The sequence below is a fragment of the Pantherophis guttatus genome, chromosome 2 (assembly GCF_059756535.1).
Source record: "Pantherophis guttatus breed Tessera chromosome 2, ASM5975653v1, whole genome shotgun sequence".
NCBI classification, from domain to species: Eukaryota; Metazoa; Chordata; class Lepidosauria; order Squamata; family Colubridae; genus Pantherophis; species Pantherophis guttatus.
In genome coordinates, this window is record NC_142064.1 from 76,690,835 (window position 1) to 76,713,672 (window position 22,838).

The 22,838-nt window shown below is 42.0% G+C and overlaps 1 long non-coding RNA gene across 2 annotated transcripts; it reads left to right on the plus strand.

Moving 5' to 3' along the window:
- Positions 1-3: 3 nt before the first annotated feature.
- On the plus strand, positions 4-20,909 carry LOC117661512 (uncharacterized). 2 transcript variants are annotated; one of them, XR_004590027.3, is made up of 3 exons: positions 4-135; positions 1,338-1,383; positions 3,765-20,909. It is a non-coding gene; the product is annotated as an uncharacterized LOC117661512 (long non-coding RNA). The 2 variants fall into 2 exon arrangements; XR_004590028.3 differs by having other exon boundaries at positions 21-125.
- The last annotated feature ends 1,929 nt before the right edge of the window (positions 20,910-22,838 follow it).

Sequence of the window (22,838 nt, forward strand, 5' to 3'; positions counted from 1 at the left end):
TTCAAGTAGCCAATGAGCGGGAGTAGAACCAGAGGGCACCCGCTATAAAGCGTGTAATTCCAGACAGGTCAAAGACCCTGAAATCAGCGCATGTCAAAGTAGTTTGTGGAGTTTCTTACACAAAAGTGTGTGTGCGTGAGTATGAGAGAGATGCTGAGATTTCGGCGGCTAAAGGGGGAAAAAAGGGGAATCCAAATACTGCTTTGGGAAGGGAAATGTTTTTAATGGGATTAACGGAAATCTAATTTACAGACGTTCTATACATGACTTCAGAAGTCCCAATGATTTTACTGTTAGTCACTCTTAGATAAACACTTTTAGGAATACAGCAATGATTTGATCATAGAAAATGTTCTTTGGTTAATGGCAGAATCATAAGCGTAATTGCAGGAATGTTGTTTCTGAAAAGCACTCAAACTAATATTTTGATAAATGTAAAATGTGCAGCATATCTAAAAATTGTGCATAGATCCCAAAGTTAATATTCATGGAAGTAGCATTCATGAGATTCTGAGTTATCAGCTCTTCCAGTTAAGTTAATGAAAATGTCAGATGTGCAAGGAATACAGAATCAGTTTCCTTCTATAAATGCGCTGATTTCAATGAGCTGCTGACTAGACCTTTTGAAAAAGACTACTTCATTTGTGTAGTTAAATTTGGAAACAGAGGCAAGCTTCTGAAAGGATCCAGTTTGAACAAGCAATTGTATTGTATACTTCCTCCTTACCCTTCTAGTAGTCAAGATACCATTTAATAGGTGTAAAAGTTTATCTTAGTGTCCAACATTATTAATGGAGTTAAATAAATATATTTGGGAAGAAAATCATCTTGACACAGAGGAAGATAAGAGAAAAAAAGTTACAAAGATACAAATATCAATTTAATGTTTACAATCATCTCCAGTATACACGACAGATTTTAAAAACCATTCAATCATTTCCATTCTTGTTGTATGTTTTTACTTTAAATTTGGAACTACAATACTAATGCATATTGCATTAATATGCAGAGTTTTAAGTAGCTTTTTCAGAACACCCAAATTACAGTGTGTAGAACTATCTAAACTATATAGAATAATTCAGTTCTGTTTACCTCAGAAAATTTGGCTTTTAAGATCAAAATCTTGTTAAAATGTATGTTGCACAAAGATGTTCCATATGTACAGGATGAAATCTTGCAGTATTTTTTATCTTTATTAATTAAAATTAAATTTATAAACCTATATTCATATTTAAACAAACAATAAACTTATTAAAGTTTAAAGGAAAGGAAAGGCTGCTTAAATACTGGGAACAAAGCTTGGGTTTAATTTTGTTACTTCTATTCCATAATTTTAGAACATGTGCATTAAAGAAAAGAACTGAACAATGTTTACTTGATTTAGTAAGTATGATTATGCTTATACATTTTTTCATGGAAATTCAGTCAGGTAATTTATCTGGTTATTAAGCTTCTGTCCATGACAGAAGAATCTATAGTTGTTTTGGGTTACTAGGAGAGAGAGAGAGAGAGAGAGAGAGAGAGAGAGAGAGAGAGAGAGAGAGAGAGAAGGAGGGAGGGAGGGAGGGAGGGAGATACATACATACATACATACATACATACATACACAGATACATACATAGATACAGAACTATATTAAAATGACTGCAGATCTGATAATAAATGATTCTAAATTTTTAGTTGAAAGTCTGAAACCTCATAAGTAATAAGAACCAAGAACGTTCTAAACTAAAAAAAAAAAAGCAGTGAACGCAATATATAGTGAGAGTTGAGATGAGCAACATGAACAAAACGCTAATTTGTATGAACTTAAAGGAAACCATTGCATCCTTTTAAACAATATTTTTTCTATACATAAGCCCATAATAACTACATAAGCTGATAAACCTGATTTAATTATGATGTGTATCATTTTACAAAGCTTTTTTTTTAAAGAAATATAATCTCAATCTAATGACATACTTCGACTGGCATCCTTGGTAAATAAAGTCATAACATCTTTGTGCAAGAAGCCTAGACATTCTGTAGCTCAATGAAGATGGAGAGTGAAACATAATTTTAGAATAAATAATATGGTCAACACGTTTTATTGGTATTCATTTTGCTTCTTTAAAATTAGCTTCAGTGTGCACTATAATACATCATTTTCTTAACACATGTAATTAATGGGTAGTTGTGGTATTATATGAAACCTTGTCTTCAAAAAGTTTATTACCTTTTTGGGCCTAAATTAAATTTGTTATTTTGTAATCTTTATACATTTCACTAACATATAAATTCCATTGAAATTGCAATTCACTTAAATGTAGTTAACTATCACCTCAGTACTCTACTTTAAAAAGCAATGATCTACAAAAATTGTTGGATTCCATTCTGTGTCATAGAACTGATATATAGCCACCGTCCAGCAACCATTGAGAGGAAGTACAAAGTGGGTTAATTGGCATTCACTTTAAGAAAAGTATATAAAAGAAATTTAATTTGTTAACACATGGTATCCACAATCTATATTGTTCAACATTGCAAACATATATTGAACTAAATAACTAAAATTGCTTTCTTACCAATAGGGTAATTGAACAATCCTTGTTGTTTCAACTATCCAGTTTTAACAGTGATATTAATATACACTGCTCAAAAAAATAAAGGGAACACAAGCAGAAGACATCCGAGATCTGAATGAATGAAATAGCCTTATTAAATATTTTGCTCGTTACATACAGTAGTTTTGTGTTCCCTTTAGTTGTTTGAGCAGTGTATAAACTACTGTATGTAAAGAACAAAGAAAATATTTCCATTGAGTTCTCTATAACATTTCATACGCTACTCACTATGCATATTCTTCTTAAAGTTATCTACATCTTTACATTATATGTGGTTTAATTATGTTCTAGATTGAAAAATTCTTTCATCTGACATAAGATACGTCACCTAAAGATCACATTTAGGAGAAGAATAAACAGGTCAAAATAAGTTGTTTTGATTTCCTACAATTGGGCTAATCTCTTAGCAATCCTCGTTTTCCATAAACTGCCATGAACACAACTTTTTATACACACACACACACATATATACACACACATACAATATATATATATATACACATACATACATACACACACACACATACACACACACACATATATATATATATCCCCAATGGAAATATAAATAAGCACTGCATTGAAATATGTGCAATGCAAACACCAATTTATATTCATTTTCTTAATGAATAGCCCAGTTCAAAATTATATATTTATAGTCAGCCAAGTAATCAAAGTACTGTTTTAAGCTTAATGAAGTATTACTTACTGCAACAAGATTCTCATTAATGGTGGAGATCATTAACTCCAGGTAGGCCACCCATTCAGGAAAAGGTGAATGCCAGGAAAGAACAACTTGTAGACCTACATATGCTATGGTGAAGAAACAAGAATCAGTTTCTTGATCTAGACTAGAGGACATCTTGGGATGCCAGCGCCTTAATTTTAGTTTTCCAGTATCCCACCAAATTGTGGAAGCAAAACACAGCCTCCAAATTGGTATTTCTCTCTTCTTGTTGTTCTTATCAAATATCTCCAGCTTTTGGAAAAAGATAATGTTTTCCTGGTCTGCACTCCAAGGAAAGTCATTGCTAGAGTTTTCAGATGAAAAGGCTTTCATGATTTTCTAGAATCATGGTTAGAAGTTGGGTACGATACTGTAGACCAATGTTAAATGTTTTCTGGATTTTTTAATTTTTTTTTTTTTTTTTTTTTTTGCAGCCTGACAACAGTTGCCTTCAATTTTCAAAATATGCCAGTGTCTCAGAGGTCTCAGCACAAAGCACTTTAACAGCAAATATGACAAATGATTGAATACTGTTTCTATATGCATATTTCAGGTCTTCGTGTTTTCTTAATAACTGCTTACTCTGAACACCCTCACTTTTTCTTTTCCCTCATGAGACAGGCTATAGTTTCTGCACAACTGTGGTAGGCTCCAATATCCATCAATTAGAGTTGGATATGTATGCTTGGAATTTAAGGAACTCTGAGTGCAAGGATACCAAAACTGAAAATTGTCTATAATGTTCCATAGGAAAAAAAGTATCCTTATTAATCACAAATGTGTTGAATAAATAATTTCAGTTTAGCATTATATTGAGGAGACAATAGATGCATAGATCTATTTGGATAGTTAGAAATCTATGGCAATTACTTGCAAATTTCTCAAAATATGACAATAAAACACTACCTTGCTCACTTTTGCTGTTTTGTTCTTCTTATCCTCTCTGTCTGAAGAGATGTTATAAGCATAACTTTGTCACAAACCAACACATCCTGTTCAATGGTGAAATCCTCCGTGGATTGCCACTGGTTTGCTGTCACGCATGACCGGTGTGCGCCAAATGTGCTGCGCACACACATGTGCAGTGCACACCAAAAGCATATGGCATGTGCAGTGTGTGCCAAAAGCACACTGCACATGCATGTGCAGTGCACGCCAAAAGCACACTGAGCATGCATGTGCAGTGCGTGCCAAACGCATGCTTCACATGGAAAAAGAATGATTAACAAGGTAAGTAGAACAGTGAGGGAGGGAACAGCTGTGCCGCGCAATTTAGATTCACTAGAAAGTGGGATTTCCTGCTTTCTAGCAAATATAAATCGCGCGGCACACCTGATTGTTGGAAATACCTGTTCGGATGAACCAATAGCTTTTTTTTACTACCGGTTCGCCCGAAGCGGTAGCTTTTATCACTACTGGTTCACCCAAACCGGTGCAAACTAGTAGCATTTCACCCCTGATCCTGTTGCTCCAAAATCTTCAAAATGGTGTGGCTTGTTGCCAAATATGCCTTGCTAAGAAAGATCGACTTCATATAGGCAACCTACTCTTACTTAATCCAGAGTAGGTTCCATTATAGATTACCATTACAAAGAAGGAGAAAAGGAATTGCTTCCCTGCAATTATTTTGAAGTTTATCATGTATTTGTGTCTTCTGCTCATTGTACTTTCCAAATAATGCTATAAAAGGGAGCAAGGAAAGTTAACATAAGACCGGCACCTTTCTTGCTTGTATGAAATCTTCCTGCAAAATTTAAATGTACACATTTTCTGGTCTAAGGCTGTAATAAATAGTTGTTGTTAAAATGTTCACATTTCATTTTATGAAACTCTGAAATGTAACCCTTCAATTCTTAAAATATTTTCCAAAAATAGGTAACGCCTCCAAGTTCTCACTCTGATATACTAATGAAATACAAACAAGAGTTGAGACTGCTAGGTTTTTGTTTCTGGTATTTTTAGTTTAGTTTTGTTATTTGATTACTCTCCCAGAACTTGGCTTTCAATTGCCACTTATGTTTCATCAGAACTGTGGCAGAACAGAGGCCTGTACAGGGAAAAGTGAAAGAGAAGGAAGAGGCATATCAGCTAAGGAGAGGTTAAACCATCAATTCTCTAAATCAGTGATGGCTAACCTTTTCCAGACTGAGTGCCCAAAGCCCGAACACCCAAAATGCAATGCTCGTGTGGCCCACCCACATGAGCCCCATGCATGCATGCACCCCTCCCACACGTTCCCCGTCCATGCGCCTGCACACCCCATGCATGTGTGCATGGGCCCCCACATGCACCCCACACCCTGTGCATGCATGCCTCCCCTGCATGTGTGGCAGCGACCCGAAGACCAGCTGGCTGGTGGGAGGTGCATGCATGGCAGAGCTGAACTGGGGCGACAGCTCGCATGCCCACAGAGAGGGCACTGCGTGCCACCTCTGGCACACATGCCATAGGTTCGCCATCACGGCTCTAAGTGATGCCATTGTACTATTGCAGTGATGGGGGATGGGCAGGCCATCCTGATTTGGCTGCAATATCCCCCCTTTAATACCAGCCTTTCCTATTGTCTGGCCAAAGTAATTCTAACCCATTGATGAAGCTAAACAATGGAAAAGCAGAAATCTTCTGTCCCGTGAATGTGTGACCCAAGCAGAGAACTCAATCCTAGAATAACATCCAACAAACTTGCAACAATGGTTAGAATGAGGATTTTACTCTTATCTTGGGAGTGGTCCAGAGTCCCAAAAAGAGAGATTTTGATGGGGGAGGTCAAGTTCAATAAGAAGGGATTTAGAAGACTGTATGGGGAAGAGTGCCAAGCCTACAGAAAATAAGATACTTTAGACTTTAGGAAAAGTTTCCCATCAGGAGCTTCTGCTTCCATGTAAGATTTCAAAGGAACACAGCAACAGGATCAATTGAAATAAGAGAGGAGCAAGTAGCACCTTTTGCTCTTCTCCCATGTCTAGATTCCAGATCCTAGTCTGAGGATCCTTTCCATTTGCCAAGGCCACAGCTTCCAACTTCTATCTACTGCCTGGGCTGGAAAATACTTTCCAGAAGACAGGTCCAACTCAGCACTGCCCTTGATCTTTCAGCTGTTCAGTGTTATTTCATTTGCTAATAAGGGAACAAGATTGATCTGGGCAAAGAAGACCCAACTTCTTTGCCCAGCAATTGCAAAGCCAACAAATCTCATCCTTGCCAATTCATTTCCAACCTCAACAAATGAACTAAAATTTGTTTCTTAAAATTTCATAACATGACATACCCTCCCATACGTTGAGCCCACATGGTGACTGGTGGCCCTTACTCTGTAAATATACACAGCCTCTAGTCTCAGCCTCCATTGAAGGCCCATTGAAATTAAGGGACCCTGCAACTAGGTCAGACTTCCAGACAGCAATGGAAGAGGAGGAAGGTTGAACCCAGGCTCAAGGTTGACTCAGCCTTCTATCCTTCCGAGGTGGGTAAAATGAGGACTCAGATTGTTGGGGGCAATAGGCTGACTCTGTAAACCACTTAGAGAGGGCTGTAAAAGCACTGCGAAGCGGTGTATATAAGACAAAGCGCTATTGCTTCTCTGCAGCTCTTTTTTTTAAATTGAGATCCAGAATTCCGGGGGCTGCGAGGAAGCGGCTTGAACTAGGCCTCGGTTTCCCAAGCAGCCCCGGCGGAGCGGGGTTCCCCTCACCCTCAAAACGAAATACCCCGGATGTTCTGAGTTAGTCGCTGCCAGCAGCAGCCCCCCCCCACACACACACAATACTTTCCAAGCCCCCGGCCCGGAAAGCATTTGGCACAGATCATCCACCAGGCGAGAGAGAGACGTTGCTCAGGAGCCGCCATTCCTGACCCTCTTTTCGCTTCCCCCAAGTTCAGAAAGAGCAGCACTGCCGCCTGCTCCTGCTTTTGCCTGCCTGGGCAGAGGAAAAGGGGCCGCTCACTCGCCGCCCGTCCGCTCGCAGCCTCTCCAGAGTTTCAAGGGAGTCCTGGGCGGAGGGAGAGGTCGCGAAGCCCACCAGGGAAAGGGTGAGTGTCTGGAGGCGACCCGGGACGTCCCCTACTAAAGTTGGGAGCGAAGTGCGAGGGAAGCCGCCGGCCCAGGCAGGACACTTGGGCGGCGGGGTCAGCTCTGAGTGTAGCTGGGGGGCGGGGGCGGAGGGAGGGCCTGGGTCTGAGAGAGGAGCGCCGAGGAAAGCAAGGGGAGCGGGGAGCGGGAACTCAGGGCCACCCAAAGCAACTTTCTAGACTTTGAATCGCGAGAGCGAGAGATGGATCCGCTGGGCTCGGCTCATTTGTGGGTGGGGTGGAAGATGCCCCTCCGAAGGAACAATAACGGAGCCATTCAAAACCTCTCCCCGCTGCCAAGGAAACGGGGGTGGGGGCTTCTGCTTTGGATTGACTTAACTGAGAGACTGCCCACCCCCGCCCACGTCCCAAATTCCCGCGTGACTAAGGGAAACGGGAGGGGCGCTTCAACTGGCATCGGATTCTGTATTTAACAGTAAACAAGAGTTGGAAGGGACCTTGGAGGTCATCTAGTCCAACCCCACCCCCCACCCCCGCTCACGCAGGAAACCTGTACTAGGGATTCGAACCGCCGAACTGCCGACCTTTCTGATCGATAAGCTCGGTGTCTTCGTGCTGGAATTCTGGCCCGCTGACTTCCCGGATCTTGCAGCCGGTTTTCCTTTCCTCCTGCATCTGGCCTTTGCCTGCACAGAGATCTCACCTGCTTACCCCCCACTCACCCACCCCACCCCGTTGCCTGGAAGGACATTTGCCCAAGGAAATAGATTTGGGATCTCCCTATTAAAACTCTGTTGAGCTCTGTTGGTTTCCACGATCTCCTGTCACTAGAATGTCCGAAGCGGAGCGTCGTCTGAACGCACGAGCTACCGAACACATTCTAGGCCTCTCCGAGAAAACAACCCATACCCGACTCTTGTTCGCTGGAAGAAGTGAGTGAGGGGGGACTTTGAGCTGAGGGACAGCTGCTTTCTGCTGGGGAGGGCTGCGAGGCGGAGAACCCGAAAAGAAGCAGGTTCGTTTGGAAGTCAGCACGAGGGGCTCAGCGAGCGTTACTTCCGAGGATGAACATTCCTGGGCCTACCCAGAGATAAAGCAGGCACCTTCTCCAATCCCAAGGACCTGGGAGACCTAGCTAGAAAGGTTTAAGAGCCAGTAGTAAAACTCCCTTTCTACCAAGCAAAAGGTGCAGGGGATAACACACAGACACACACACACGCTTGTGTATGTGTGTATTTCCGCACCTTTTCCTTCCTAGAAAGGGAGGCTTAGAACTGACAGTTAAAACGTGTGTGTGTTTGAGAGAGAGACAGACAGACAGACAGATAAAGACAGGGCAGGCAAGGAAGGAAGGAAGGAAGGAAGGAAGGAAGGAAGGAAGAAAGAAAGAAAGAAAGAAAGAAAGAAAGAAAGAAAGAAAGAAAGAAAGAAAGAAAGAAAGAAAGAAAGAAAGAAAGAAAGAAAGAAAAAGAAAAAGAATTTCCGCACCTTGGTTAAAAAGGGTTAGTGCTTAGCGTAGTTAGCTTTGGTCATAGTTTGACGTAGAGTACATAACTGGGGTTTGGCCCGCTGTTCTTCCTTTCCTCGCATTTGGTATCACCTGTGGCCAGGCGAGCTTAGGCGAGACAGGTCCCACCTTAACGCCCTAACAGCTGCTCCTAGGCTCTCGGGGATGCGCAGGAGGCAGCTCTACCAGCCTGCCCGCCCGCCTCTTTCTTCCCCCACTTCCCTGCCTCCCAACAACTTCCCAGCCCAATCCACTCGCCGGGGCCAGGGAGAGATGCTTTCTGCGACTCGCCTTCGGAGTGCTCGGGCTGGCGCGGGAGGAAAGCGGCGCTTCTTTCCCTGCCTGACAGCCCTGCTTGGAAACGGCGGTCTCGGCCACCCCTTCGCCGGAGCAAACACGATCGGAGCGGGGCGTTGGCAAAGAAAAGTCTGGGGCTCTGAATGCTGGTTGCTTTTTTGACGGAAGAATGCGCCTCGGTAGATTTTTTTCGGTTGGAAGTTAAAACACTAAACTATTTCACCCTCCTGGCCGAGTTCTCCCCCTTTCCCTCCCCCCGTGAATATTAACTCCTTCCCAAAAACTGATTCCCCCAATTTTTCTCCTGCAGGACTCAGCCAGACAACTCTTTAAATCAGCCGACCCGCTCAGTTCTGTATTATAAAATCTGATGTTTTCTTCCATTATCTATTATAATATAAAACAATGTACTGTAGACGGATGGATAGAGAGAGAGAAGATATGTACTGACTGTACTCAATTCACAAGATTAGTTATGGGCCCTTAATATTATTTAGGGGCGAAGTGCTCGACGCAGAACATTTCTCCAGTCCTGTCCCCCCACCCCAATTAAGTCAAATTCCTGTGTCAGAAAGGCGTTTGCATGAACTGCCCACACTACACAGTTTAACTAGGTCTGTTAAAGTCCTAGTAGATCCATCCTGATGATATGCTAAAACTTAATAAATCTTTATCTTTTAGATGGTTAGAATGCTGTTTTTATCTACTTGGGTACTTTATTACGGTTTATTGTGGGAATCCAGAAAAACGCTTTAATCCAGAAAGCTGCTTAACCCTGCTGCATGGTTAGTATGCTTCAGAGAAAGCGTGCAGATCTTAACACCTTTCAAGCTCAAATAATAAATCAGTTCTCAGCCGAACGTCCCAACTTTTTTCCTGTTCAAAGGACGTCCTCAAAAGGAGAAATGTGGGCAAACGCTGTTACGTTTGGGTGCTGAAAACTGATTATCGATGTGGCTAATCAGAAGTACCTCCCAGTAAAGTTTTGTGTTGTATTACTCCAAACCACCCGATGTTATGTACAAAATACGCTTGCAATCTTTACCCTTGTTGTTCTGAGATTAAATTCTAGCCATTTTCCTCATCTGCTTAATTTATCCCTGAACTGAGAAGTTTGGAAAGCTAAAGAGCCATTATTGTGGGGGTGGGGAGGATAACTTGCTGATTTTTAGACAGTAAAATACTTAATTCCACTTTAATTCTTCCACTCAGTGAAGAAATTCACTCCGCGCGAACCCAGAATTTGCTTAAAGATTGAGTTTAGCACGCATCAGTTTAACTTGATGATCTGTACGATTCTTTTGCTTCGTCTCCTGCACTCAGACTGATCCCCAACTCCCAAGGATCCCGGACATTTTTGGAGGCTTAGCTGCAGCCGAAAAAGACACTCCGGCCCAAATGGATGACGGGCGATCGCCGAACATTGCGGGGGGGTGGCGAGGCTCTCGGTGCCCTCCGGCAGACAGAGCAACCTCTCCTTTCCCCCCCCCAAAAAAAGACCGAAGGCGGTGGGTCCAGGTAACTGGCACAATGTCTGGACGTCTCGGTCAGCCTACGGTTCCTTCAGGGAAGCACAGTTTTGACCGGTCCAGAAAAACGGCGGAGATTTGGAATCTCCAGCAGTTCGCTCCAGTTGGATTAGCCTCGCGGTTGTGAAACTCCAGCGTGAGTTTTAATGCGAGGTGATCAGCGGTCCCAGACCCGCTGCCCTGAAACTCATTCCCAGTCACTACCTGGGACGGGACCTGCTTCTTTTCCTATCCGAGGATGTTTGTTTCTGCGGGGGTGGATCAGCTCAAGCAACCTCGCCTACGGCTCTACAGTTACCCCGAGAAAAGTTCTGCAAACGTCAGTGCCCCCCTTGGCTTGGAAGGGAGGGAAACTACGCGAGACTTGGTGGGTTTCTTCTAAATGAGTAAGCTCCAGGCTCCGGGTCTTGGCAGCGGAAGACCCTAGCTAGCCCCTCGGCCGTGGGCTAAAGGAAATCCTGGGGGAAATTGTGTCGGCTGGGCTTCGCAGCAACACCTCAGTCGGAACTGTTTTGTTTACTTAACCGAAGCCCTTGATTGGCGCAGTGATGGAGCCGGGGAAGCCGAAGATGCGCTCTGCACGTGCTCCAAGGAGAGAAACTTTAGGGTCCTCATCAGCCCGACGGAAGCTTGCAGGTAACTCATTAAAAAGTCCCTTCAGGACAGCCCTGAAGTCCAGGCCAGGGTTCCAGCCGAACCTGAGTTGCCCTCCTTGGGTCGATCCGAAGCGTGGCCAAATGCTAGAGGCACAACTCGGTCCCGCTTTACCTAGGCAGCTGCGCTTGTTTCGGCCCACGTTCGCCAACCTTTCCGCGTGAGGAAGGCGCCGAAGCTCCGGTTGGGCCAAAAAGATAACAGCGCTGCGCATCCTCTTTCTGCGTCAGAAGGGAAGAGGCAGGAGGAGATCGGCAGGAAAGCCCCGCGTCCCAGAGAGGAAAAGGAAAGCACACACCGACACACACACACACACACACAAAATCTGCAGCGGAGCTATTCGGGTTATGGAGGAACCAGAGTCGTCTAAGCAAACGCGCCATCCGCAGTTGGCGAATCCAAGCGAGGCGGGGGAACAGGGGAAGCACTATAGCCAAGCTGCACCCATTGGGGGGGGGGTGAACTGCCCCCCCTTAATGGGACCACCCCCTTCTTTCCCTGGATACACTTTTGCTTGGGCTTTTCTTCAATGCAAGGTCACTCGAGGCGTTCTCCATCGACAAACGCCCAGATTATCTTCTTGACACTTTCCTCAAGAATGGCTCATTCAATAGGGTTTAATTCAGTGGTGAAATCCAAATTTTTTTACTACCGGATCTGTGGGCGTGGCGTGGTGGGCGTGGATACTGCAAAATCTCCATTCCCACCCCACCCTAGGGGAAGGATACTGCAAAATCTCCATTACCTCCCCACTCTGGGGCCAGCCAGAGGTGGTATTTGCCGGTTCTCTGAACTACTCAAAATTTCCCCTACCGGTTCTCCAGAACCTGCTGAATAGCACCCCTGCTCTGACCTCCACATAGCTGCCAAGCAAGGGCGATCTTAACCTGATGATTGCCTGGTCCATTGAAGGGTGATCCCCTGGGAAATTTAATGGGAAAATTGCGGTCTCTCCAGCCCACTTCCCAGCCAAAGCAAAAAGAGAACGAAACAGAGTTGCAGGTCCTCCTCTGTCTCACCTGTGGCACTGCTTCCAAAGAAATAGATGCAGGGAGAAGGAAGGGCAGCTACAACCTTCACTTCAACCAACTTCTTCTTCTGATAGGAAGAATTGCATAGCAATGATGTCCAGATATCTCCATAACTTAATCATTCCCACTGGAATGCACTATCTGGATGCCAAGAAGTTGGCAGCAGATTCCTGTTCCTTTTTTTATGCTTGCTCTTTGGCTTCTTTTGGGTGGATGGTTTGAAAGAGTGGGCAAGTTTGAGGCACTGTGCCAATCAAATGATTAAACCCCCCACCTCTGTTACAGCTAAGGGGAAATGTTCGTGAACAAGAAGAGATATTTGTTCCTGCTCTTTCGCTAGGATACTAGTTTATTCTCTTAAATATCTGAGAAACACAAGAAGTGAAAACAGAGGTGGAGAAAGATAAATCAGCTTAACTTTATTCACACATGTTGCCCACAATACCCAACAAGTATATTAGGAGTCCAGCATTGCTTCCTCTCCAAGTCCTTAAGCAAAGATTACAAATTCCAGATCACCCTGCAAAAAAGAAAAAAACCTCTGTGCTGCCATCTAATGGTATTCCTGATTTTTATAGGCCAGATTTGGCAGCTCTACTATACATATTTAAATGCATTTTCCAGCAGAGAATGTATTGGCTACTGAATTTCTACCTCACAAGTGGTTGCTAATGTCACACCGGAAAGAATCTTTGGAAGACACAAGGCTACTGAATGGGTACTAATAGGGCTGGGCACACTACAGAGTTTGCAAAAGGACTAAGTGAAATATAATAATGGTTAAGGCCTCTTCTGGTGATGAGTTGTTGCAGCCAAGGAGCCATATATGAACCCATACACCAACTTAAAAAGTGACCACATGATGGACACAAACTAACCATAGATCATGAACAGATTTGAAACACAGAGGTAGGCAAAACTCAGCTTTCTTCCAGAAGTACAAAGGGAAAAATAAAAAAGGAGCAGAAGTGTCAGACTAGATCTAATACAACCTGGATAAGCCTCAGACTGTCCCATGTATGAAACAGCCTAAATTTGGCATAGGTTGTTATTATGTTTGTATGAATGTAATATTCAAGCCAGCAATAAACAAGGAACTTGAGATCCTAACCTAATTGAGAAAGCCAAGCATGATAGGTGTCACAAGTTTGAGATAGCACTCAGGATAGGTCCACAATTCTGAAGAGCTACAGATGGTAGCAGTGATAAACATGATAGCAGTGCTGAAGAGGGAGTCAAGCTATTCTCCAAAGCACCTGAGGGTAGAATAAGAAGCAATGGGTGAAAACTAATCAAGGAGAGAAGCAATTTAGAACTAAGGAGAAATTTCCTGACAGAACAATTAATCAGTGGAACAACTTTCCTCTAGAAGTTGTGAATGCTCCAACACTGGAAGTTTTTAAGAAGATGTTGGATAACCATTTGTCTGAAGTGGTGTAGGGTTTCCTGCCTAAACAGAGGGTTGGACTAGAAGACCTCCAAGGTCCCTTCCTGTTATTCTATTTCTAGATCCTGGGTGGGGTATGGTGTATTGTATGTAGTGAGAAAAGTATTCTTGCACAAAAATCTTAAGAATCAGAGCATGGAAATCCTGTTGAAAGAAATACAAACATAATGCTACTGTATGAGTTTGTAAAGTAGTCATGATATCCAGAAGTGGAAGAATTGAGAACAGTCGGATCTGTACATCTGACTTCAGAAGATTTAATTTTGACAAACTCTTAGGAAAGGTAGGTTTAAAATAATGGCTTCAAATCTCAAAGGAGAAAACTATCAAGGAATGTTGGGAAATCCTACCAAATTGGATATTGAAAGCAAAATAACCACAATTCTCACAAGAAGGGGAAAGGAAGAAATATTGAAGCCTGGATAGATACATTAAGGATCACCTATCATGCTAAAGACCTCATCCTCAAGTCCTACTGTACTGTTGGTGCAGGTGTTCCTGGAGAGGGGGGGGGATGAACAAAGAATGTCAGATATGTATGCCAAAAGTATATATTCTCAGCAGGATCACCCAGGACACTAAGCCTACAGAAACAAGAACTTTCTCTAAAAGCTTACATTCAGAAAGAGCTAAGGCTTGTAAGAGATATAAAAATAAGGGAGTAAAGTGTTTTGGAGGTATGTTCAGAATAAAAGGAAAGCCAAATAGGGTATGTCTATACCAAGGAAAATGTGAAACATTGTAGGTAGTCCTCAACTTATAACAGTTCATTTAGTGATTGTTTGAAGTTACAATGGCACTGAAAAAATGAGTGATGATCATTTTTCACATTTATGACCGTTGAGACATCCCTATGGTCACATGAATAAAATTCAGATTCTTGGCACTTATATTTATGACCATTGCAGTGTCCTGGGGTCATGTGATCACCTTTTGTGATCTTCTGACAAGCAAAGTCAATGGGGAAGCTAGATTCACTTAACAACTGTGTTACTAACTTAACAACTGCAATGATTCACTTAAAAACTGTGGCAAGAAAAGTCATACAATGGGGCAAAATTCACCTAATGTCTCACTTAGTAACAGAAATGCTGTACTCAGTTGTGGTTGTAAATTGAGAATGACCTATAATTGGTAATAATTAGAAAACACAACTTCTATTGTGCATCTGTGGTTTCTCAAAAGGGAAATGAAGTTTTGAATCACAGTGGTTGGGCTAATGAGAGAAAGAGGTCCTAGAGTTCAGGGCAGACACTGAGAGGAAATTTAGCTAAATTAAGTGAATACAGTCTCTGGTGTTTGATGGATTACATCCTAGGTTACTGAAGGAATTAATAATTACAGAAATATTCTTGATAAAGTTTGACTCTTGGACAATTGGTGAAGACTGTTGGTGAGCTAACCTTATCCCTATCTTCAAAAAGGGGAAGAAGAAAGATCCAGAAAACACAGATGTTATTATAGTCTATTGTACTGGGTAACATCTGGGCAAGTGACCAAGCAGCATGTTTGTAAACATTTGAATAAGCATATTGTTATTAACAGGAGCCAACATGGACTAGCTGCAGACAAATAGTGCCAAACTAATGCTCTCTCTTTCTTTGATAGGAGTTACTTAGAGTAGATCGCGGGAATGCTATAAACATAGTATATCTGGAATTCACCAAAGGTTTTGATAAAGTGCCACATGACCATTTACAGGACACAAGACCAAAACCAATGGGATAAAACTATGAAAATGGAGGTTCAGATTAAACATCCTGACTGTATTAGCTGTCACATGATGTGCGAGTTCTATTTCACTAGTGCTTTTCAAACAGAGTCTGGATGGTTATTTGCCAAAGATATTCTAAAACAGTGGTTCTCAACCTGTGGGTCGGGACCCCTTTGGGGGTCAAACGACCCTTTCACAGGGGTCGCCTAAGACCATCGGAAAACACATATTTTCAATGGTTTTTATGGTTGGGGGGTCACCACAACATGAGGAACTGTATTAAAGGGTCGCGGCATTAGGAAGGTTGAGAACCACTGTAATAGGTCTTGCACTGAATGGAGGTAGTATCAGATGGACAGGGGGTTGCATGGCCCCTTTCAACTGTATGATTGTATGACACCAGTTTTAAGATATACAACATCTGTCACAGGGCCAAAAGCCAGTGAAATTGATAAGGTGTTGAATACAGGTAGTCTTTGACTTACGGCCACGATTGGAACCAGAATTTCTGTTGCTAAACAAGTCACACCCGATTTTGCAAACATGTTTTGTCACGGTTAAGCGAATCACTGCAGTTGTTAAGTGAATTCAACTTCTCTTATTGACTTTGCTTGTTGGAAACCAAATGGGAAAGTTGTAAATGGCTATCACATGACTTTGAGATGCTGCAACCATTGTAAATACATACTGGTTGCCAAGCACTAAAATTTTGATTGTATGATCGTGGAGATGCTACAATTATTGTAAGATTAAGGAATAGTAAGTGTTTTCAATGCCTGTTGTAACTTTGAATGGTCACCAAATGAATGGTTGTAAATCAAGGGGTACCTCCATTGAAAGTATTTTTTAATCTCCTTTCTGGGTTCCTCCTTGCCACATTTCTTTACTCTAAAACCATCCTTTTTCCGAGATATGTTTCAGTGGTATATGCTTCTATGTGGCAGATGAGTGGATGATGACGGGAGACAGAAGGAGATGTAAGTATGGAGAAACAACGAGACTTATGCTGTATATAAAGTTTTCTTTGAGGGTGACTTCTTGTGACTTAATGGTTGGGTACCACGGTCTTCTTCCTAGATGTAGCCAAAATGCTCTCAATGTTCTCTGCAGCCCTAGACTTTCATGAAGATCTCCCACTCAATTACTACTTGATTTAACTCTGCTTAGCAGGGAAAGGATAGTAATAGCAACAGCACTTACTTAAACTTATATACTGCCCCACAGTGCTTTGCAGCCCTCTCTAAGTAGCTTCCAGAGTCAGCATATGGCCCCCAACAATCTGAGCCCTCATTTTACCGACTTTGGAAGGATCGAAGGATGAGTTGAGTCAATCAGGATCTAACTCCTGGCAGTGTACACACACATTTCAGAGCAACTCCTCAAAGCAGGACATCAAACCAGGTTATCATTAAAGGAGACTATGAAATTGCTCCTTTTTTCAGATCTTCTTGTAGGAGGACACTATCTTTTTAAGCAGGCAAAAAGTAGAGGTAGTCCCTCAACTTATGACTGGTCACTCAGTGACTCCTGAAAAGCTACATGAGATGCGGTTTTGAAGTTCTGACAAGCGCCCCCCCCCCCCCATGTGACCAGATTTGGGTGCTCAGCAGCTGGCCTGTATTTATGGCTGTTGCAGTACCCCACAGTGCCCCCATGGTCATGCAACTGTAATTTTTCAAGGGCATTTATTTCCAGTTTCCAGCCAAGAAACATAACAAACAAGGGGTTCACTTAACAACTATGGGCTTTGCTTTACAACTGCTACATTTGGTTAATGACCAACATGAAAAAAGTCATAAAATTTGGTCCAGTCACATGTCTTATGACCATAATTGCCAGGTATAAATTGAGGACTACCTGTTCTTTAACCTGTACTTTGGAAGACAGAGTAAATATGGCTTAAATTCAGGGCTAGGAACTAGATAACAGACAGTGTATTACAGGTAATCCTCAATGTATGACCACAATTGAGCCCAAAATTTATGTTGCTAAGTGAGAATTTTGTTCTAAGTGAGTTTTGCCCCATTTTACGACTTTTCTTGCCACATTTGTTAAGTGAATCACTGCAGTTGTTAAATCAGTAACAGGGTTGTTAAGTGAATCTGGTTTCTCCATTGACTTTGCTTGTCAGAAAGGGGATCACATGACCCCAGGACACTGCAACAGTCATAAACGTGAGTCAGTTGTCAAGCATCCGCACGTAAATCACGTCACCATGGGGATCCTGCAATGGTGCTAAAGTGTGAAAAATGGTCATAAGTCCCTTTTTTCAGTGCCATTGTAACTTCAGTCACAAGTGAACTGTTGTAAGTTGAGGACTACCCGTATAATTAGGGGAGAATATCAGGGAGGAATTCACTGACCACCGAGGCATCCCGAAGTCAACTGAAACTGCAGGTGGAAAAGGGCCACAGAAGAGAAATAAATAGAAGAAGCATGTTTCCTGGTCGATAAATTCTGCACATTTCCTCACAAGACTATCACCAACTTCGGGCACTGAGTCCATCCGTTCATCCCAAATTTCACCCACACGGACTCTGCAGGAAGCTATTCACCCAGCTTTGGCAACTAACCACTCTTGAGTTTATTTAACCACCCAAAACCTTCTATTTTGTGGCTGCTGTTTTCACCCTTTACCTCCCACCCCACGCCTTACAGCTGCTGGTTAATACCTTCAGCTGTTCTTCAAATGTTTACAGCTAAGGGAGCCAACGGGGAAGGATTCCCGCGGGCTTTTATCAATTCAGAAAAAAAAAAGCCTGTTTTCTCAGCGAGCAGTTCCTCTCTCTATCAAATCGCAACGGCAGAGTTTCCTACAGAAATTAGAGGCGTTTGAGTTCACCGAGATCTGCTCTCTCTGTCCAGTTTCTGGAATTGGGACATATAGGATCGGACTTAAAAAAAAAAAAAAGGCCCCGGACAGGGCATCTTCTCTGTCCAGGGTTTCCACGGCCATCCAAAGTGACTTGGCGCATTACACAAGTTTGTGCATTACACAATCTCTCTGTAGCAAAGCTCGTCGCTGAATCGGGAGCAGGGCCACAAAAAGGGGCAGTCAAACATTGGCGTTGGGTTTGAGAAGGGGCTGCGCCGGCAATCCCAAGAGATGCCGCTCCGTTCTGCTTTTCACGAGCCACGGCCACTCGCTTGCAAACCTGGATCCCCAGCACCACAAGCTCCGGCAACAGAGCTGCAAAAGACTAAGGGGTCAGAAGAGATCGCCCGATTCTTGTTTTTCCTTCCCAGCCCTCGTTTCTTCCTCTTGGGTTTTCGCGCGGGTACCACCGACCCTTCCCTTCTCGCGTTCCTTTTTCCCCTAGCGCCCCCTTGGCTGCTTTTCCCAGCTGGATTTGCTAAGCAGACGGGTGGAGCGGGTGGGAGAAGGGAGGCGGGCATCGCAGCAAGGGGACAGATCGTGGGTAGGCAGAGTAGGAAGGGGCGGATCTCGAGGAATCGCGAAGGTCAAGGCTGAAGCGATCTCTCGCAGCCTTTCTGTGATTCGCTTTAGAGACTAAGGAACCCACGCCCCCTGCTGCCGGGGAAAGGCAAGTGCAGACAACGGCACGGCAGGAAACTTGGTTAAGACAAAGCATGGGCCCAATTCTGTCCCAAAGAAAGCGAGAAGGAGAGAAGAAGAAAAGTTTATTGTCAACTTTGAATGTACGCTAACCGGCATACATTAAAATGAAATTTCGTTGCGTACAGTTCTGAAAGGGTCACCACCTCCAATATACTACATAAACATGTCAAAATAAATACAAAGTTATGCACATACCCACGTATATTATATGACACAGAGAAACAACACAGTCTTGTTCGGATGAGAGTTGCTAGACCTTTTTTTTAATCCCGTTTCTATCTGGAACCGAGTTCAAATGAAATCAGCAAGAGCTATGCTTCGCTCTGCCGTCTCTTTGCAAAGCAAAGATAGTTTATACCCTACGGTAAAAAAAAAAAGCCTGGGCAATGCGAGCCTCTGCACCCAGCCACACAAAGAGCATAGCTAAGGAATTATAATAAAACTTTCTCAATTCCCCTGTGTTGCAGGAAAATGCTGGCTGCCACTTTTAGAACTGTGTTTAGGAATTGGAGGGGAGGGGAGTTACCATTTCATAATTTAAGTAATATGGGGGACAACTGAACGTTATTAAACAATAGAAATTAAAAATCTAAATAACCGAATAGCTTCCAAGCCAGTTTTAAGAATTTTAATATGTTGACGTTATTACACTCAGGCTATAATAAGACCCAGAATGGTTGGAGCGGCCAAATTTTAGACAATCTAAAGCTGAAAGATATTAATGCAGCGGTCCCTTTAGTGATTTGTTCAAGAAACCAAGAGCACATCTTTCCAGATACTAATGCATCTGGCTTTGATAGAAATATTTAAAAACAAATGGGAATTTTTTTTCACTTTATAAAAACATTTTTAATCCAACTTTTTCCTATCTGCAAGGCCCAACCGTTCTCTGTCCCAGATACAAGGAGCTAAGCTTAAAATTAAACATTCTTCGCATATATACTCTGGAAAGTATGAATAGTAAATGGCGGATGGTAAGCAAACATTCTGTTTAAACTTGCACCAATTTCATAATGTATTTAAATTGCAGGATTTGTGGGTTGTAGGACACATTTGCAGAATTTACTGAATAAGTTAAAAAAAAGACTATTTTTTTTCCAGGGATAGCTCTAACTTGCTTCCAAATTCAAAATGATTTGCTTAAATGCACCACTGAATGATTCTAGAGCGTGTCACAAATTATGAAACAATATTACTGGGCCTAGCTAACTGGGTTGGGGTGGGGGTAGGAAGAAATGTATTTGTTTTCTACGATAATCAGCCTTGCTTTAATGTATTCCACAAAAACAGTCATAAACAGCTACAATAGTTATAAAATTATGGCTTCCTCAGGCCATACATTGCTATTTTTTTGTTTACAAGCTGAGGGTATAGTTGGCCTTTGATATCAGAGTTTGGAGGGGAGAATATCCCAAAAAATAGATGAGCCCAGGGCAAAAAACTAAATATGATATAATTTCAGTCAATTATTTGAATGTAGTTAATATAATATCCTGCATATTTAATAATGCCCTTTACTTTTTATTTGTTGATTTAAAATTAAGTAGAAAGTCAGCAAACCCAGCAGAACCAATTTCAAATTAATAGAAATTTAAACTACAGGTGACATAGGAACTGTTCTAGTATTTGTGCTAGCATTGACAATTCTCAGCAATCATAACTGCCTTTTTTTTTTCCCCAGAAAGAAATTAAATGTATGCTAAAAAAAATAGCAAAAAAGGCTGCATCCAGATAGCCACTGATATATTGACTGTCTGGTATTATTATGCTAATAAAATGTACTTATAACCTTTACGTGTGTTACAAGGTTTCTAAAAACAACAACCTGTATTTTAAAGAACTGTTACATTTCTTCATTCTTTTTTTTAATTATAATTATTTGGTGTTGTCATATCATGCTTTAGCAAGCTGTTCTGAATCTGGAAAATACCTATAGCCCCCCCCCCTCCCCTAAACCAATAATTGCTGTTGCCGATGTAACATTCGTATAATACAGTCACAGTCTGCTGACTTTTAAACAACAAAGCCAATTTCAAATTAATAGAAATTTAAACTATATGTGACATAGGAACTGTTCTGGTATTTATGCTAGCATTCACAATTCTCAGCAATCATTCAGTAATGATGCATTGTAATAAGAACCAAACCACACATCAGTGGGATAATATTTATTTGTTTGTTTGTTTCCTTAGTTTATAACTTACTTACTTATTACATTTATATAGCTGCCCATCTTGCATATGTAATGCTAGACAACTTACAATAAAATAGATAAGACTTTGATGAAATATATAATATAAAAATAAAAAGAGCAACTAGGCCTGCAGACTAAAACATACAAAGAACAGCTGCAGGAATTGTGTCTAGCTAATGTAGAGAAAAGAAGGACTGGGGGGGACGACACATGATAGCAATATTTGAGGGGCTGCCACAAAGAAGAGAGGGACAACTTATTTTCCAAAGCACCAGAAGACAGGACAAGAAATAATGGATGGAAACTAATCAAGGAGAGAAGCAACCTGGAATTAAGGAGAAACTTCCCAACAGTGAGAACAATTAACCAGTGGAAGAGCTTGCCTTCAGAAGTTGTGGGTGCTTCATCCTTGGAGGTTTTTAAGAAAAGACTGGGCAGCACCTGTCTGAAATGGTATAGTCATAGTGTCTTCTGCCTGAGCAGGAGATTGGACTAGAAGACCTCCAAGGTCCCTTTGAGCTCTATTCTAATTGATTGAAAAAAACACAGCTCTCTAAGCATCAAAAATTGACCCCCAACAAAGCCAACAGATGGGGTCCACAGGCCTGAACACAAAACCAAGGTTTTAGGGCTTTATGAAAGGCCAGCAAATTGGGGTTAATCTAATCTCAGAATGAATGTTGTTACAAAGACTGGGAACAACATCTACTCAACCTTCCACACAAAGCCTGCTTGTCCATACATCATAGTGTTTGTGCTGCTGGAAAATTTTCCAAAAAATGTTGAAGAAAGGGGTCCAAACGTCTTTATATTGGAAGCAACCAGAGCCTACAAACCACCACTGTTTTACCAGGAAACAAATAGGAAAAAGTAGATAATCTATGCAACCATCCATGAGTTCTAAGATAGTTTGGGAATTAGTAAATATGAGATCTATTTGCTTCTTGGCAAAAAGGTTAACATCCTGTGATGAATAATATGCAGGGTCAACCTCACCTCTAAGCAAATGTAGATGCTGGGCGTGGCTGGGGTGAAGAGAAGGATTGGTTCCCTATTAGCAATCCCTATCAGCTGAATTGCAGAATAAATAGGACAGAATATTGCTCTTTTCCTTTCTATAAATAGAAAGGGAAGAACTGAAGGCCTGATCCAGACACCGACCAGATGAAAACCCATCAGCTATGCTACATGACAGGACTGAATCCAGCTAAACTCAACTTTTCTTTCTTTTTTTTTTTTATTGAAAAGGTTTTCAAATACAAATTTTTCCCCCTTTTTCCCCCCCTCCCCCCCCTCCCTAACCCCCCCTCCCCACCCTTCCCCCCCTGTGACTTCTTCGTAACAAAAAAAAACCCTAATTCATAACAGATTACTTTATTGCATATTCTGTGAAATTATATTGTATCTTTAGAACCTCTTTTTGAATCCTCTGTTCCAGATATTCTACATTACCAGACTTTTGGTCAGCATCCATTTTAAATTTTTCTTCTGAACTATAATCCTGAATATTTAACAAATCATTTTCA